Raw genomic sequence first — 17,409 nt, 5'->3', positions numbered from 1 at the left:
CCCCTATATACCAGATACTTTAATGTCCTTCCTATTATTCTCCTATATATATTTATGTATGCATATATATATTAGTTTAAAAATTTTGCCTACCAAACTCCTGTTCAGTTTTTGATCTACAGACATGAAACTTAATATATAGGGTATTCGAACCTATGCAAAACTTTATATTTGGGTTTTAGCTGGGGAAAATCTGTGCAAAAGTGAAAATTAAAAAAAATAGAATTTGCCAGGTGAAGGTCGAACGATGGCATTATGAATATGCATGTGTAATGTAATAGCTATTGGTTCAGGTTTTAATTTTTAGCCTTGCAGCAAACATGTCTTCATAGCTTAGGCATTAACATTAAAGGAAAAAAATAAATCATAAGCTGAACGTTTTGGTTTCAATTCTTGGTGGTGGTGCGCAAATCATTTTTTTTTTTTTTTTTTTAAACTTTTTAAATGATTACTATGTATTGAGTCTAATATAATAATAAATGAAATCTGCATTAATCAAAATATATTTAAGCATATTTTACGACTGAGCAATGTTGGGTGGCCTACTAGTAAAATAAAAGCTTGAGAATTCACTAATCATCAAGTTATTGAACAGACTAGGATTTTTGAATGTGCATCACGTCTAGATTTATTTACGCCAAATTTTACACGATTCTTGCTATTTCGGCGCCTCTTGTGTTGATTTGGCTTTTTCATATAAAAGCGAAACTGATCTGAAGCGAAGGTGCGGTTCCCGGCACAAGAGCTGGAAACATCTAGAAATCAATGGGCATTTGGTCAATGTGATGGGGAAACTCCTTATATCAGACAGTTGCTATTCATATGGACACTCTCCTCTTTATGGGGAGCTGGTTTCCACCCAACATTTTGGCGAAACAAAAAGTTGGGAAACGAAACCAGAAAAACTGTCTCGCAGTAAATGTTCACCGTGGGACTTCTATGGCGTGATCATTAAAATCACGCACCTGTCAATTTAACTTTTTAATCGTTAAAATTAAACTCTGTTTAGTTACCCACTCACCCACAAAGGGAAAGTAAGTTGTGGGTTTGATCCTACCTATTTACCATAATTAAAATATATAGTTACATCGTGTTAAATACAGGGGGGGGAGCACGTTAAAACTTACTTTGCTGAATGGAGATGGTGTAAAATCTTTTTTTTTTTTTACTGCATTATAATTCTTTATCTTTCGGAAATGAAAATACTGTCACTTTTTGGTCCTTTACGATAATTTCCTCAGCAAGTTGGAACGATGCACCGTGAAGGCATTTTAATAAAAAAAGAAATATTACACTGACTTCAAGACGTTACGAATGCCTACCAGTGACTACCGGTGTCACCGGTATGGACTATCCGTGATGACGTCAGCAGATTAAATTATTTTTGCTCACCGGCCATCTTGTCTTTTAAGACGGTCTTGCTAGTATTCTCATAAAATGTCTACTATTGCTAGAAAGTGCTATCTAAAAATCACCAATATGAAAGACATCTTTGAAAACACTCACATGAATGACTTTTTAAGAGACAACTTATGAAACTTTAATTGCAGGTGCTCCAGTCACAGTAGTGGCGAATAAAATGAGAATTGTCATTTGCATTCAGTAACATGTATTTCATTTGATTATGATTTACGAGATATTGATCTCCTCTCAGAAGGGAGTTAATGTGTGATTTTTTTTTCTTGGCACATCATTTACATTTAATTCTTATTTAATGTTTACTTATTAATAAAATATTTGTTAAAATCTCAATTTGCAGTTTATGCTACTGCATTTGTAAAACTCATATTTTTCATTGAATTTCTTGAACATTTTAATCCAATTCATAAATAAACAAAACTCAAAAATTTCAATTTTACTTTTGTAAAGATCACCAGAAATACTAGCTTATAAACTTTCATTCTGAGAAATGCCAGTCTAAAGATTTTAAAATTCATTTAAATTTATCTTACAACTAAATATTTTTTTTATTGAATAATATTGCTGTACAATATTTTAAATTTTTTTTTTTTTTTTTATAGTTTTTTTACAAACATTTGCAGGTGTTTTCACATCACATTCTTCCAAATATTGTTTCCAAACACACAAGCATTAATTTTTTTTACTTTACATTTTTATATTGCAGCTATTATTTTGGATTTTTTAATTAAAACTCTGATTTGAGACACTACAAACATGAAATGTAAAAAAAAAAACACAGTCTAATTTTCAGAGTTTGTCATTGATAGCTTCCATCTTACAATATCCATATTTCATTTTGTATAGCCAATTATTTTTTTCTTCGACCATGTTTTTTGTATTTTTTTTAATAAAAAATGTATTTCACTAAAACACTTATTCTGGCTTAGCAGTAAATAATCTTTACAACATTTATCCTTAAAAAAGTCTACATTTCTCTGTTTATGCCAGGTTTCAGGTAACGCATTAAATTTTTCAATACATATTAACCTATTTATTTCTTATAATTACTTGCATATCATATGAATAGATGGAATAATTTGATTTTTGTAATTTATTTACAATGCTGTTTTATTTATTTATTTATTTAAGTAATTAAATTGTAGATGAACTTGATACATTTTAATACTAAATAATCCTCCAACTTTGGTACTCTTGCACTAACAGTTATAACTTCTTCAGAAACATTAGTTAACAGTTATTTTATTGAACTTCAGAATGCAATGATAAATATTGTTAACTGTTAAAATGTTTTCTTTTTTACCCTTTTCAATACAAATTGAACACTCATTAAACTTACATTATTCATCAAAAATAAGCCAAGTTTTAAAAAAATCCAATTTAGAAATAATACTTTAATTAAGAAATGAATTCCACTATAATGCATTTCCAGTTTCTTAGAAAACAAATCAGCCAGTTTTAATTTTTTATATTTATGACTTTAAATATTCTTGCTCATGTGCAAGCATATCTGTAGCCATCAAATGCAATGTACTGTGGGTTTTTTTTCGTCTGGCCATTTTGATTCTAATGTAGTTAATAGCGAGTGAGTACATAATGAAAACAATACACACAGATATGTACATTGTACTCAAGATTTGCTGAACACTGGTGTGTTTGTATGTGTGTGTGTTGGATTCATTACTTTGTGTACAACAATGGATTCATTACTTTCCTATTATCATTTACTTCCTATCTAATATTTTCTGATCATCTTGGCTGGGTGGGGGTGCAGTCTCTGAAATTACCTTCATTACTAGACTGTGCCTGTTAGGGACAGCAAATTCTGTAGACAATGACTTTTACAATTAGTTTTTCAATTTATTTTTGATTACATGTTTTAATTTAATTTTTTCATTTGTACTTTTTTAATTTTAAACTTCTTTCACATGTTTCATATCTTGTTCTTTATTAAAATGCCTCAGTGCTAATAATTAAATTTTCTATTTAGTAATTTGATTGGCAGAATTCTACAATTTTGCATAATTAGATACAACCTCACACATTGAGTATCCACTGGTTCTGATGGAAATGTAGTGTAATTCTAAAATGGATGTGGTTTTGAATTATTTTTTTCAAATTCTTCCATCCAGATAATGTGTTAATTTTAATGTGTATTGTAGCATGTTTGGACAAAGTAGGAAAAAAGGACTCTGACCGACTTCACTCTGTCGAGGGAAAGGTGTCCTTTTTTTTTTTGCAGTGAAGTTGGTCAGGGTCCTTATTCCTTACTTCATCCACATGTTTGAATGGAGTTTGCCAATATTTGACTCACTGAACTGTGCAGACTGGAGAGTAAGCTTGTAAAATATAGAAAAAAAAAACGTCTGACCCTTGGACAAAAGCAACATTATCAATTAAGTAATAATTTTCCAAAAGTTCTGTTTTGAAATTTGTTTATTTTTCAGTCATTTCTTGTGTTTAAAATCATTTTTCTGAGGAACTGTAAACATAATCCAATAAAATATAGACAGCATCTATATATTAAGATAGCGTGGGTGTTATTCATTTTGTGTGTCACACTTACATCAGAGTCACTGTCGTTTAATTATTATGGACCTCCATTTCTATGTAATAAATAATTTTACCAGGAATTCTTCATAAGTTTTGGTTTCGATTATTTTTATATATATTTTATTTTTTTCATAAGTATGGTTTCGATTCAAGCTGATATGGATCTATTTTTTATTTTTGAAATCACAACTTTATAAATGATAAAAATTGATAGGATATTATGTAAAATGTTTTTGACTCCTAATGGGGGTATGAGACGAATGGATTCGCTAATCATTTTCATAACCAACAGCTGTGCTAAACAACCAACGAAAACATCGCAAAATTATTATAAAAATTGTTGAATTTTGGATTCAATCAGTTCGCCGTTTGCTACGTCACTGACCGCATTTGATTCTTGGTTGCCATCTTGGTTACTGATCTGAACTACGCCGCCATCTTTGTTCAACACAATGACTCAAAACTTAACAGGTTATGCGCCCAGCCACCGTCTTTTCTTTGACGGATCGGAATCTAAATTCGAATTTTGGCAGGTAAAATTTCTGGGATATCTAAGGATTCGAAAACTACACAAAGTCATACAATCTACAACAGAGAATCCAAACGACCCCGAATTTCTTGAAAAAAACGCGACTGTTTTTGCAGAACTGATTCAATGTTTAGACAATAGAAGTCTGTCTCTGATTATAAGAGACACATTGGATGATGGGAGGAAAGCATTGAACATATTACGAGAACATTATTTATTAAAAGGGAAACCGAAAATAATATCCCTATATACAGAATTAACCTCTTTGAAACGTAACGAGGATGAAATGATCACAGACTACGTCATAAGGGCAGAAACAACCGCCAATGCCTTAAAACTCTCAGGTGAAATAATAAGCGATAGCTTGTTGATATCAATGATCCTCAAGGGACTTCCAGACGATTTTAAACCATTTACAACTGTTATAACTCAGAAAGACAAACCCATAAATTTCAGAAAATTTAAAGTGGCATTGCGCAGTTACGAAGAGACTAATCGTATGCTCGTGGACAATAATGACTCCAGCAATATTATGAAGTTCAAAAATGCTTCTCAAAAGCAGACACCACCAAATTACACACCTCACCGCAACATATTGTCCAAAAGTAATTTTCCCAAGAAAAAGAAAAAAATTATCTGCTATAATTGTGGAAGACCCGACCACAAAAGTTTCCAATGTTGATATAAACACTCTAAAATGGACTCCGTAAAAAACATTGAGAACTTTGAGGAAGAACATACATTTCTATTCACATATAACTTTGACAATACCACAAATGATAAAAATCTCCTCGTAGACTGTGGTGCTACAGCGCACGTTATCACCAAGGAATCTGATTTTAATTTTGATTCAAACTTTAATCCTCAAAGTCATTTTGTCGAACTTGCCAACGGTAGTCAAATAAATGATATAGTCTTGAAAAGAGGCGATGCTAAAATATACCTAAAAAATAATAAAGGTGAAATCTGTAACTGTATTCTAAAAAATGCTCTGTTCATACCTACATTTAAGCAAGACATATTTTCCGTGCAGGCTGCAATTAAACAAGGCATGAATATACAATTTGGCCAAAATACATCAAAATTGACATACCCCAAGTAAACTGTATTTGACATTAAAGAAAATGGCCGACTATATTATTTAAAAAGTATGGTTCCCTCAAAAACTGCCTGTCACGACTTGGAAACCTGGTATAAAATTCTAGGACACTGCAATACAGCTGATATTAAAAAATTACCAAATGTAGTCGAAGGCATGAAAATAATACCTTCAGACGATCTCCCAAATTGTGATGTGTGTGCACAGGAGAAAATGACAAAAGATATAAGCCAAACGCCAGACAAAAAAGCTACGAAAATTCTCTCACTTGTGCATTGTGACTTAGCAGGTCCGATCAGCCCGGTGAGGAGAAACAATCTAAGGTACGTTTTGAACTTTATTGATGATTTTTCCAGTTTAATTATGGTTTATTTTCTAAAAAACAAATCTGACACTCTCCTCGTCACTAAGAAATATTTAGCTGATGTTGCCCCGTACGGTTCAGTAAAATGTATTCGCTCAGACAATGGGACTGAATTTACTAGTAAAGACTTTGAACTTCTATTAATTAACCACCGTATTAAACACGAGAAATCAGCGCCGTATTCCCCCTTCCAAAATGGCCCCGCTGAAAGGGCATGGTGAACCTTTTTTGAGATGACAAGATGGCTACTTATCAAATCGAAATACGCGCATAGTTTATGGACATACGCTTTAATGGCAGCAGCATATATCAGAAATAGATTGTTCAATAAGAGGCTAGGAAAAACGCTGTATGAAGCGCTTTGCGATGTAAAACCTAAAATGATTGTTTTGCATTTATAGAAAACACCAGTAAACTAAATACTAAAAGCGAAAAAGGTACTTTCGTAGGTTACAATAAAAATAATCTGGCATACTTAATCTACTTTGCAGCTCAAAATGCCATAAAAGGGTTCGATGTGTAAAATTCAATGATACATTAAATTTAAAAAATGGCGATCCAGTGAATGAAAAACATGAAATATTGCCTAGCATCTTAATCGATCACAATGAAAATATTAATAACGACGACAATTACAGTACTTCTGACAAAAACAGTAACCAGACACGTCGATACCCAATAAGGGAGCGAAAAAGGCCAGACTTCTTACAAATTGAAAAGATACAAGATTACGCCGTGGATTACTGTTGTTTGTTGAACAGCGCACCGGAAAGTTATAATGAGGCGATTAATTCAGAAAATCACCAAGAATGGGAACAAGCTATGGTATTCGAATTGAAAGCTTTATCTGAAAATAACACATAAGAAATAGTGGTAAAACTAACAGATAAAAATATAATTTCTTCACGCTGGGTTTTTTCCAAAAAAATCACAGCTTCTGACAGTGAAACTTTTAAAGCAAGATTTGTGGCGAAAGGTTTCTCACAAATTCCTGGAATGGAATATTGTGCAACATTTTCACCAACGACAAATTTAACGACAATTAGAATTTTATTACAACTTGCCACTCAATACAATTTAAAAATACATTAAATGGATGTAAAAAAAATGCTTATTTAAATGCTCCGATTGACTGTGAAATCTACATTTACCCTCCAGAGGGATTTAAAATGAAAAATAAAAATTGGGCGTGGAAATTAAATAAATCGTTATATGGACTAAAACAAAGTGCACACAATTGGAATTTAACACTCCATAATTATTTAATAGAAAAGGAATTCAAACAATGTCCCGTAGACGCGTGCATGTATACCAAAAATGTAGGTAATAAATTGTTGATTTTGGTTTTTTGGGTTGACGATATATTACTCGCCTCAAACTGACAACACTTTAAGAGATGTTAAAAATGAATTAAATAAAAAATTTAAAATGGCCGATCTTGGACGACTGTCATAATTCCTTGGTATAAAATTTACCTGTGAAAATGAAACTATAACTATGAACCAATCACGATACATTGAAAAAATTCTGCTCAAGTTCGGAATTTAAGATTGTAAGCCGCGTTCAACTCCCGTCGAAATGGACATAAATAAAAATATAGGGACCGAAACAAAATTCATAGATAACCGAATATACAGGGAAATGGTAGGGAGCCTCATCTACTTGATGACCGCAACAAGGCCTGACATATGTTACACTGTAACAAAGCTATCTCAAAACTCATCGAAACCGACAATTAAAGACCTTAATCGTGCAAAACAAATCCTTCGTTACCTAAAAGGAACCAAGGAACAATCTTTAAGATTTAAAAAATCCACATAACCTCTAAATTTAGAAGGCTTTTCAGATTCAAATTGGGCTAACTCTGAGGATAGAAAGAGTATAGCGGGGTATTGTTTTAGACTGTCAAAGACTGGACCTATGATCTCTTGGAAAACTAAAAAGCAACAAATTGTTGCCCTTTCTACTTGTGAAGCAGAATATGACTCTTACTCATTCCGCGCAGGAGGCAATTTTTCTGAACACCCTTCTAAAATCTATTTTAAAACCAGATCTAAGTAAAAAACCTATAGTAATTCATTGTGACAATCAGAGCAGTATCTTATTAGCAAATAATTCTATGATTCATCAAAGGTCGAAGCATATTGATATCAGATATCATTTTATAAGGGATGAAATAAGAAAAAAATCTATTACTCTAACTTACGTGACGTCTGAGAATAAATTAGCCGACATTTTCACTAAACCTATAAAAAGAATAAAGTTAAGACATTCTATAACCGAACTTTTTGGAATCTAATTATGAATAAATCTCATTTAAGAGACCCAAAAGGAGAAGCATGAACAGTTAAAATCACACCAAAAAAAAAAAAAATTGTAAATTGTCCCGGGCACGATGTTAAACTGCGACCATTTTTACCTTACTAACCAAATTAACCAATTAATACCTAACATAATGTTTCCAGTTTTTTGTTAAAAAAAAAAAAAGAAAAAAAAAAGCCACTTGTTAAAACCCTTTTGTAAACTTCCTATTTGTCAAATAGTTCTTTTTGTATCTCTTTTTTTTTTTTTTTTTTTGGCAAACATTTGTTAAAACAAAACAAAAAAATGTATATTTGTGAATTTTTGTGCACATGTTTATATGTATTTGAAAAGTATTCTATTTGTATGTTTATATATATTTAAAAAGTGTTTATTTTTATATGTATCCAAAATTAGAATAAAGACAAATTCCCATAAAACCAGAAGAAAAAGAAAAGAAAAAATAATACAAAAAACAATAATTATTTTATTGGTTTATTTTTCTTTGTTCATTTATTTTTATTTATTTATCTTTCTTTCCTTTTCTCAAGTGAAACCAAAATTGAATCCGAAAGGATTTTTCCATTATATCAAAAAAGGGTGTGTGTAAAATGTTTTTGACTTCTGATGAGGGTATGAGACGAATGGATTCGCCAATCATTTTTATAACCAACGGCTGTGCTAAACAACCAATGAAAATGTAGCAAAATTATTATAAAAATTGTCGAATTTTGGATTCAATCAGTTCGCCGTTTGCTACGTCACTGACCGCATTTGATTCTTGGTTGCCATCTTGGTTACTGATCTGAACTACGCCGCCATCTTTGTTCAACACAATGTCTCAAAACTTAACACATTATCTATAATAATATATACAAAATCTGCAAGAATTAAAATATATTTAAGCATACTTTACGGCCAAGTTATGCTGGGCATCCCTGTTAGCTTTTGCCATTTTAACAAAAAAGCTACAATAATATCAGAGCGTCTCCATTTACACTGAACATCTACAGAATGCCGACATCAATATATTACATATGAATGAGTCCCCCTGTGGAATTTCCAAGCAATAAATGATCACAGAAAAAAACGAATCTACAAATATCATGAAATTTTAAAATGCACACATAAAAACACTAAAATTAAATCATGCCCATGGAAATCTAAAAAGCAACAGATGGTATCTCTCTACGTGTGAAGCAGAATTTATCGTGATCACACACACAACCCAGGAAGCACTCTACCTTAAAAATATCCTAAAAACTTCACTTGCCACAATTCAAATTTTGATTCGGATCCATTGAAATAAAGATGCACGCTGGCCCATAAACTCTAGAGTTGTAAGCCATGTTACTTTCAGAACAGTTTCCAATGGTTCATTGTTCTGCACAAGTCTTGGGGGTGACTGGTTTTCAGTAGACGGTTCTTGAGTTGGAATCCACCAAGCAAAAGATTCTTCCTGTGTCGACATGAAGAAAACATATGCAAAGTTGCTACAGAAAAGGAGCAATTCTGATCTCTGATTGAACGTGAATTAATTCGATTCGTTAGTTCCTAGCAGCATCGTTTACAAATAGAATCTCCTAACTATGCAGGATCATACCCCATTATAAGGCAAAAATATAACAACAATTTACCTATTTTAAAAATATATCCCTTGAATTTTGATCTGAATATTTTTGTTTTGTTGTAATTGGATTCAACGTTTTTGTATTTTTTTGATTTTAGGTTTTACTCCAATTTTTGTGGACATCATGCTTCCATCTCCAACAGAAAAGAAAAACGCCTGTAAACTTCTGGAACATTACTGAGATGGTTTTTACATTATTTAATAACTACTCTGACCTGCCTTAGTATGGAAGTCTCAAATCTCTCCTTACACATTTTTTTCCTTTGAGCTGACCGTTAACATCGGAACACACATATTTATGATATAAATAATAACTGGAAAACCTGATATTGAAAAAAATTAATTCAGTTCATATGATGTTTATTCCTTTATGTCAACTGAAAAGAAAAATTAAATTGAAAATGACATTGCAAATAAATTAGTGCTATCAAGATTTATAGGAAAAGGAAGAAAAAAATAGAAATGAGCAAAAGAGTTGGACATTACATTCATTTGCTTGAAATTTGTCCATAAAATATTTGTTTTTTGCCTCTTATTAATATTCATTTGTAATGTCTGAATTTTAATTATTTTTTAAATATACATTGTACTGAAATGTCATGAATTGAATAAAGCTTATTTCACAGACCTTTTCCAGACATTATTTATGTCATGCTTCTGGATAGTTCCTCTTTTTCTGAAATATATGAGAGAGAGGTATATGTGACCTGTTGGGTCACAACTACTTCCCCTATTTATTGTACATTGATTTCATTTAAAAATTCATGAACTTTGACATATCTGTTAAGAAATTGCATAACTAAGAATAAGACTCTTTACTTTTATATTATTATTATCATAATATAGTAAATAATATTCTTTATTATTCTTATATAGAAGTAAAGAGATTATTTTACCATCTAAATTACATCTGAACAAATGTAAATACTCTCAGAGATATTAGGGAATGGTTCAATCAATATCATGAGAAATACATAGATAGCAAAGTGAGATGACTGACTTGTTCAGTTGCTTATAAATTACAGCTAATTAGATCAACAGAACATTTTCAAAGACAGCTCAATCTAAAAATTAAAGTATATTTTAACATATTTTGCATGATTAAAATATATTGAACTTAAATAATGGTTAATTGACTCAATATAAAAATAGGTATTAATAACAAGTGATACACTTTACTGCCTCAGCATCATCAGAAGTGATGCCAACTCTCGTCAATGTTTTCTGATCATTCCATGTATCAATTTATAAAGGACAAGACTGATGAGGTGTATATTTTCTCTGCTTTTTATGCACCCTGTGCATGAATGTTGATTGCATGCAAGTATGAAATCTCGACCTATACAAAATGGTGCTCACTGCATATCTCATGACTGTACCATCATTTTTATCTCTGTTTATTCCTCTTCAATAAAAAAAATATTTCTTGTTTTTTCTATTTCTTGTATGAAATTATTTTTGAATGCATTTGCGTTTTTGCTATAATTGCATTCACAATCACTTAATCAGTTTGTACTGCTAGAAATTCTTTCAATTTAAATATGTTGTTGATTTCTTCAGATTTTATCAATTAGTGTGAAATGCTTTACGGGCCATACTAAACTGTTCTACATGTTTTCTGAAGATTGAATACGTTAATCATATGAGGAAAGAAAACATTCTGAAGATGAAGTCTGTTATTAGGAACAATTCCTAGTTTTGCACTCTTTGTTATCTTTGTCTTGCTCATTTTTTTTTAAGAAAACAATTTTTAGCTGTTACAGGATGTGAGTTCTTTGGGGGTTTTTCTGATTTTTTTTATAAGAAAAAAAAAAGACATTGTTAGAGCTTTACATCCTTATTTTCCCTTATTTGGTTCGATTTTATTTCTCTTTTTTCGTCTTTTTCTTTCTCTTTTTCTGTTTTTTTCTCTTTCCCTTCCCATCAAGTTTTGTTTTGCTTTGCTTCACTTTCCTTTTCCTGAAAATTTTGCCATACCTCAAATGATTCATGATTTTGTTTCATCAATGAATTTTTTCTGTCTTAAAGACAGAAAAAAATATATCACTCGATACTTTCAATATGAAAAATAAATAGGTATTGTAGATGAACACCCTTAGTTATGTGGCACCTGCTCCTCTTAAATGAGATTCTACCCCCCCCCCTTTTTATGTGATTATAAGTGAACACCACAGGTTGGGAAAACTTATTTTTATTTCAGATTTCTTACCATTGTTCACTTATAACGCTGCTATTATGATGGCAGCCCATATGTATGTATACTAGCAGGCCACCTATGCTTAATTATGACATTTTAATTCATGTAGATTTCATATTTATTATTATACACCAAATTCTCTTGAAAATTATATTATATCCAGTAATGATATCAAAAGACAAAATGACCGCAGTGCTGTAATCAAAACCAAAACATTCAGCGTTTCAACCTTAGTCATTATTTAGTACTTCAGCTTTTATGGTTACCATCTAATAAAATAATCTGGATAAAAAAAAAAAGAATTAAGTGATTTCAAGCTCCAAATGTAAGCTCAGACAAAAGTTAGCTTATTTACTCCTGCCAAGGTCAATTCTTTCTTCAATGTTGACCTCTTAGCAGCTATTTTTACAGGCTAAAAACCAAACCGAATCTGTTCCTGAGCTCCAAATACTCTAGAAATCAAATTTCACATCTATAGAGGAGTTTAGTAGAGATGTTTCATACACACATAGACTAGGTTACTTATTATATATATATATATATATATATATATATATAAAAAGCATGTCCATGTGCTAGAACATTTTCATCATAAATTCTATGCAATTATGTATAAAAAATTAAGTTAAATGAAACAAATCATCTAAGAGACCATGAAAATTAATTAATGAAGGTTCGTTTTTCAAAGAAATATGCAAATTAGTTAACTTTCACAAGTCGCTTGCATATCCATAACTGAGTATATTAAGAAAGATATTTTAATTTTTGAATAGAAAAAAAAGTAGGGTTTTGCTATCAGTGTCAGAGTAAGAAAAAAAGAAACTCAACTGTATAGGTATATAGATATAGTGTGTGTATATACTATAATATTATATGAAAGGGATTGTGTGAGCTCATTCCCTATGGACTCGGAAACAACTGGGCCTATTTTTTTTTTCTTTAAATTTCACACAAAAGGTCTTGTTCTTGCATTTATATTGGAATGCATCTGATAAGTATTGATGATTGAAAAATCCAATCACAAAGGATTTTGACCAAATTCAACACTTTTATAAAAACTAACATCACAAGTGCATTTGAGAAGTTTTATCACTGCACAAAAGAAGTTCCAACCTATAAAATCAACTGTCTTTTATAAGACAGGTGCGTTAGCAATGAATATTTCTTTTTAGAGCACAATTTAACCATGATACTTGACTTTTGTATATTTAACTTCAAGTGATTTATGTAAAAATAATTTTAAAATCATTTGGTTCTTTGAATAAGGCAGGGACACGTTCAAAATGAATGTTTCTGTTTTGCGCACTATGGTACGTGACTTTTGCATTTTAAACTTTAAATGGAGCTATTATTTACAGATTTTATAAATTCAACATTAGATTCTCTCTACAGTGCAATGTAGATTACAATGTATTGCTGATTAAGTCACTGTGAGGAGGCATGTGAAGCTTCATCCCAGTACACTGCGGGATGGGGTTCTTATCTGGAGCAGGCAATCAATTGGTTTGATTAAAAAAAAAAAAATAGGCAATTTCACCGATTTTGATGACAAAAGTATGGTGGGGTGGAACATTTGTTGATCCTCATTCAACCCCAGGCAATGTCAAGTCCCCTACTAGTGTTTATGTATTTATGTATAGTGAGAGTATTTGAAAAACTGCATTGAATATTCAACTTACACAAGGTTTCATGTAAAAAAAGTTACTTTGAAACGAGGAATTCATTATAAAAAAATCGTTAAAAATTTTGAGAATAAAAAAAAACTCTGCTTTGTTTCTTAAATACTTGTTCTTTTTAATGCTAAATAAATATATAAAATTGTTCTTTAAGATGGTGTGTACAGAATTGTTGATTTTGAAATTTCAAATGGGTTGTGTGTTTTTAAAGTATAATGACCTGTTTTTATTGTTGACATTGGAATGATGATAATATTGACTAATATCCTGTTAAATCTACTAAAATTTGGGATCATCTAACTCCATGAACACACAGGCACACAATAATATAAATCTAACCACTTGGGGTAACATTAGGTATAGTGAAATTTCAAGTCATATTTTTACTTTTTGATGGTTAAAAATTGGGCTTAAACACTTTAGAGGCTTTTCTATATATACAAAATGACAAAACAAAAATGAGTTTTGTGTGGGAGAAACAAGCTTAAAAGATTTTCAATTATTAATTACACTTCTAATTCACTGACCATCATCAGGTAACTGGGGTTTTGGATAGGAGAAAAAGATTTCTTGTGTCTTCATTAGCAGAAAGATAATTGATAACTTGATCAGTTTAAATAATTCATTTATAAATAAAAAAATAAATCATAAGTTTTAATAACATTTTAATTTTTTTTTCTTTTAAATTGATTTAAATTTAGAATCAAAACTTCATGGAATTCAACAAATCGCTCTCTTACAGACAAAAGATAAGTGTCACACGATGTATGAGTGAGCATAATAATTCATTATTAGTATTTACGACAACTGCTTCATTCATTGTAATTGATATTAATTTAAACAAATCATAAACAATTTTGTTGGGAATCACAATGACTGAAACGGCCAAATCAGAAATAAATTGTAATTAAATCTGATCACAGATTGAATATGTGAAACATCTATTTATGTATTCATAAAATTACATTTTAAACATGTATATGTCCCCACCCTTTTTTTTTTTTTTGTAGTTAATTCTTTATTTTTATGCAAATAAAGTTAGAAAAGGATTATAAAATTGCTAAAAAAAATCCTGAAGAATTATTACAGATTAAGAGCGGAGAGAAATTAGCGCAATACATGTTGTTGGATAAAAAACAAAAAGAACTCTTTTATCGCTAATCTCGCATTTTTAACTAAACAAATATGTGGCATTAGTAAACTAATGTGTTTTTTTGTTCTTGTCCTTTGAAAACAATGTTCAAGACAATTATTAAGGAACACAAAGACATTAGTTTTATATGTAATTTTTTGTAACATTTCATCCTCCTCCACATCAAACTCTTTTTCTTCTGTGATAAATATATTTTCCTGATGGTGGGGGTGTTTTGTTCTGTATCTTGAAGAAAACACTTTTTTATAAAATTTTATGTATTTAATAAAATAAAAGAAACATCTTAATCTTTTCAATTGTTAACTTTTTTTTTTTATTATGTTTATATGGATGTAGACACATTTCAATGTTTTTGTTTTTTAAGCAGCAGATCAAACTTCTTGTTATTTAATTACAAAACTTTATATCTATTGTATGGGGAGGAATAAAGGATCTGAACTTTGAGGATTCCATGCTAAATGCTGCCCCCCCCCCAATTCACCAAATAATATTAATAGTAAAAATGAAGTCATGTGACGGTATTGCTATGTAACTATACGAAAATGTCTGATAGCAATAGCTTATTCTTATGCATGAAAATCATATTGTGACACTATTGTCAGCCAAGGAGTTACTTAGTACTGTATTCAATGTGACTATACATTAAACATAGTCTTGTTTCAAGTCAGCATAATTGCGAACAAGTCCTGCTGTGCCACAATAGCGCAACATCTTCACCAAATGTCATACTATTGTGTCCTAGATGTATTCCGAGTCAAATCTTGGCAGTCACAAGAATTCTGCGGCCACATCTCCTAAACAGCATTCCTTCACTGCTTTGTCAAAGAAAATGTTTTATCAGTATGACAAAAAGGAATGAGTATGTATATCGAAAGAAATGACTGAAGGTAAGTGGACAAGACATTTTTGTCTTTGAAAAATATATTTTTATTCCTAATATATCGTCTTGTAAACCAAATGCTGTGGCTTCATTATGCAATGCTGTAAATGAAACTCATTTTCAATGCAACTGAATTCTCTGTTCAGAAAGGAATTGTCAGCAAAAATATCAGCCATCCATTCCTTAATCATCACCTAGCAATGTTCACACACCAAGTCTGCATAGTAAACCTTATTTGGTGAAAAAAGTTATCAATTGCTAGTGCTTGCCATTGTTGACTTCCAGCATTCACAGACCCCAGTTATTTCAAAAGAGTGCAATCTCCAAATTAAGTTGGTTTAACAACCTTTGAGATTTCACCACTTCCAACTAAAAAAAAAAAAAAAATCCATTATTTAATTTTATTTTACTCATGAATTGTTGAATTCGATAACTATGTAAATAAAAAGAATAAAGAAAAAAATGACCAAACTTGCTAGAACCAGAGATCTTAAGTTTTTCGGTCTGAGTTCAAATGAAAATGTCCCGCTAGTAGATAAACTTGAAAATGAAAATTTATTTTTTTTACTTTACACTTATCGGGGACACAAAGGAAAAGTATTAAATGACTGAATGTTATAAAAATAATTATAATTCTACTTGATATTATTTAGTATAAATTTAAAGAAGGAATAGTTTGGGTAAGATATATTCTTAATACGTATTCGTATGTATAATTCTACAATTGTGAAATACAATACTTGTTTTTCATAAGTAAACAAAATAGCAAAAAAAATGTGAAAATAGAAAGCTGCCCCCCCCCCCCAAAAAAAAATATTGTCAAAGACAAGAATAGTGCAAACATTTCATTTCCATGATTTTCAACAGATGCAGAAATTATTTTTTTTATTTGCACATGAAAATATAGAAACATGGTTTGGATGTCACAGGTAAACTTACCTCAAACCAAAGTGATCATGTGTGGCTCTCAGTTATAATCCTTGTAGAACCTTTCTCTATCATGCATGAGTGACTTCCACAGGTACCACTTATGATAGACACTTCTCTTTGTTGCAGTTTATCATCATTAAATGAGGGTTTATACTTAGAGCAATCTACTTGAGAAAAGTAATGTCCAAGATTGTCTACAGATAAGCCCCTTTTGAGTGGACAGTTACTGACCATTATCTCTAGTGGATATCTTGAAAAGTCAGTGTCTGGGTAGTCGAATCAGGATGACTGAGAAAGACCAAAGTATTAGAACCAGCTCTCCAAGCATGAGGCAGTCAGTTAGGAGTTGAACGACTGGATTTGTGTGCCTCTTAAGCACTAAAGTATTTGCCTTTTGATTTAGTTGGATAAAAATCTAATTTTCCAATTCAACCCAAGAAAATGAATATATTGGACAGTTGAGTTTGACATAGTTGAAGGCAAACTGTGGCTTGGAGCTTGATCAACCGACTGATGGACACAGCCTCAACAGTAGATGTAGATGTGGACGTTCAGAGGGTCGATGGTGTCACACAGACGCAGTACAACTAATATTTACAGAGTGATGGAGGCTGTTTTCCTTTTGAGTTGATTTATAATTTTATACATGTGAACCCATGCATGCCTCTTTGCTAGCTG

At 31.1% G+C, this 17,409-nt stretch overlaps 1 protein-coding gene across 11 annotated transcripts in view; it reads left to right on the top strand.

The window, feature by feature from the left end:
* The window catches only part of LOC145249658 (protein YIPF3-like), a 107,708-nt gene extending 97,181 nt beyond the window's left edge, over positions 1 to 10,527 (top strand). For all 11 annotated transcript variants that reach the window (XM_080111436.1, XM_080111440.1, XM_080111437.1 and 8 more), the window contains one exon: positions 9,994 to 10,527. The gene's annotated coding sequence lies outside the window, so the exon portion shown is untranslated. The remainder of the gene's footprint in view (positions 1 to 9,993) is intronic.
* The last annotated feature ends 6,882 nt before the right edge of the window (positions 10,528 to 17,409 follow it).

This window comes from Euprymna scolopes, chromosome 28 (genome assembly GCF_053919585.1).
Source record: "Euprymna scolopes isolate OS-2025 chromosome 28, ASM5391958v1, whole genome shotgun sequence".
NCBI lineage: Eukaryota > Metazoa > Mollusca > Cephalopoda > Sepiida > Sepiolidae > Euprymna > Euprymna scolopes.
This window is presented reverse-complemented; position numbering and strand designations above follow the sequence as displayed.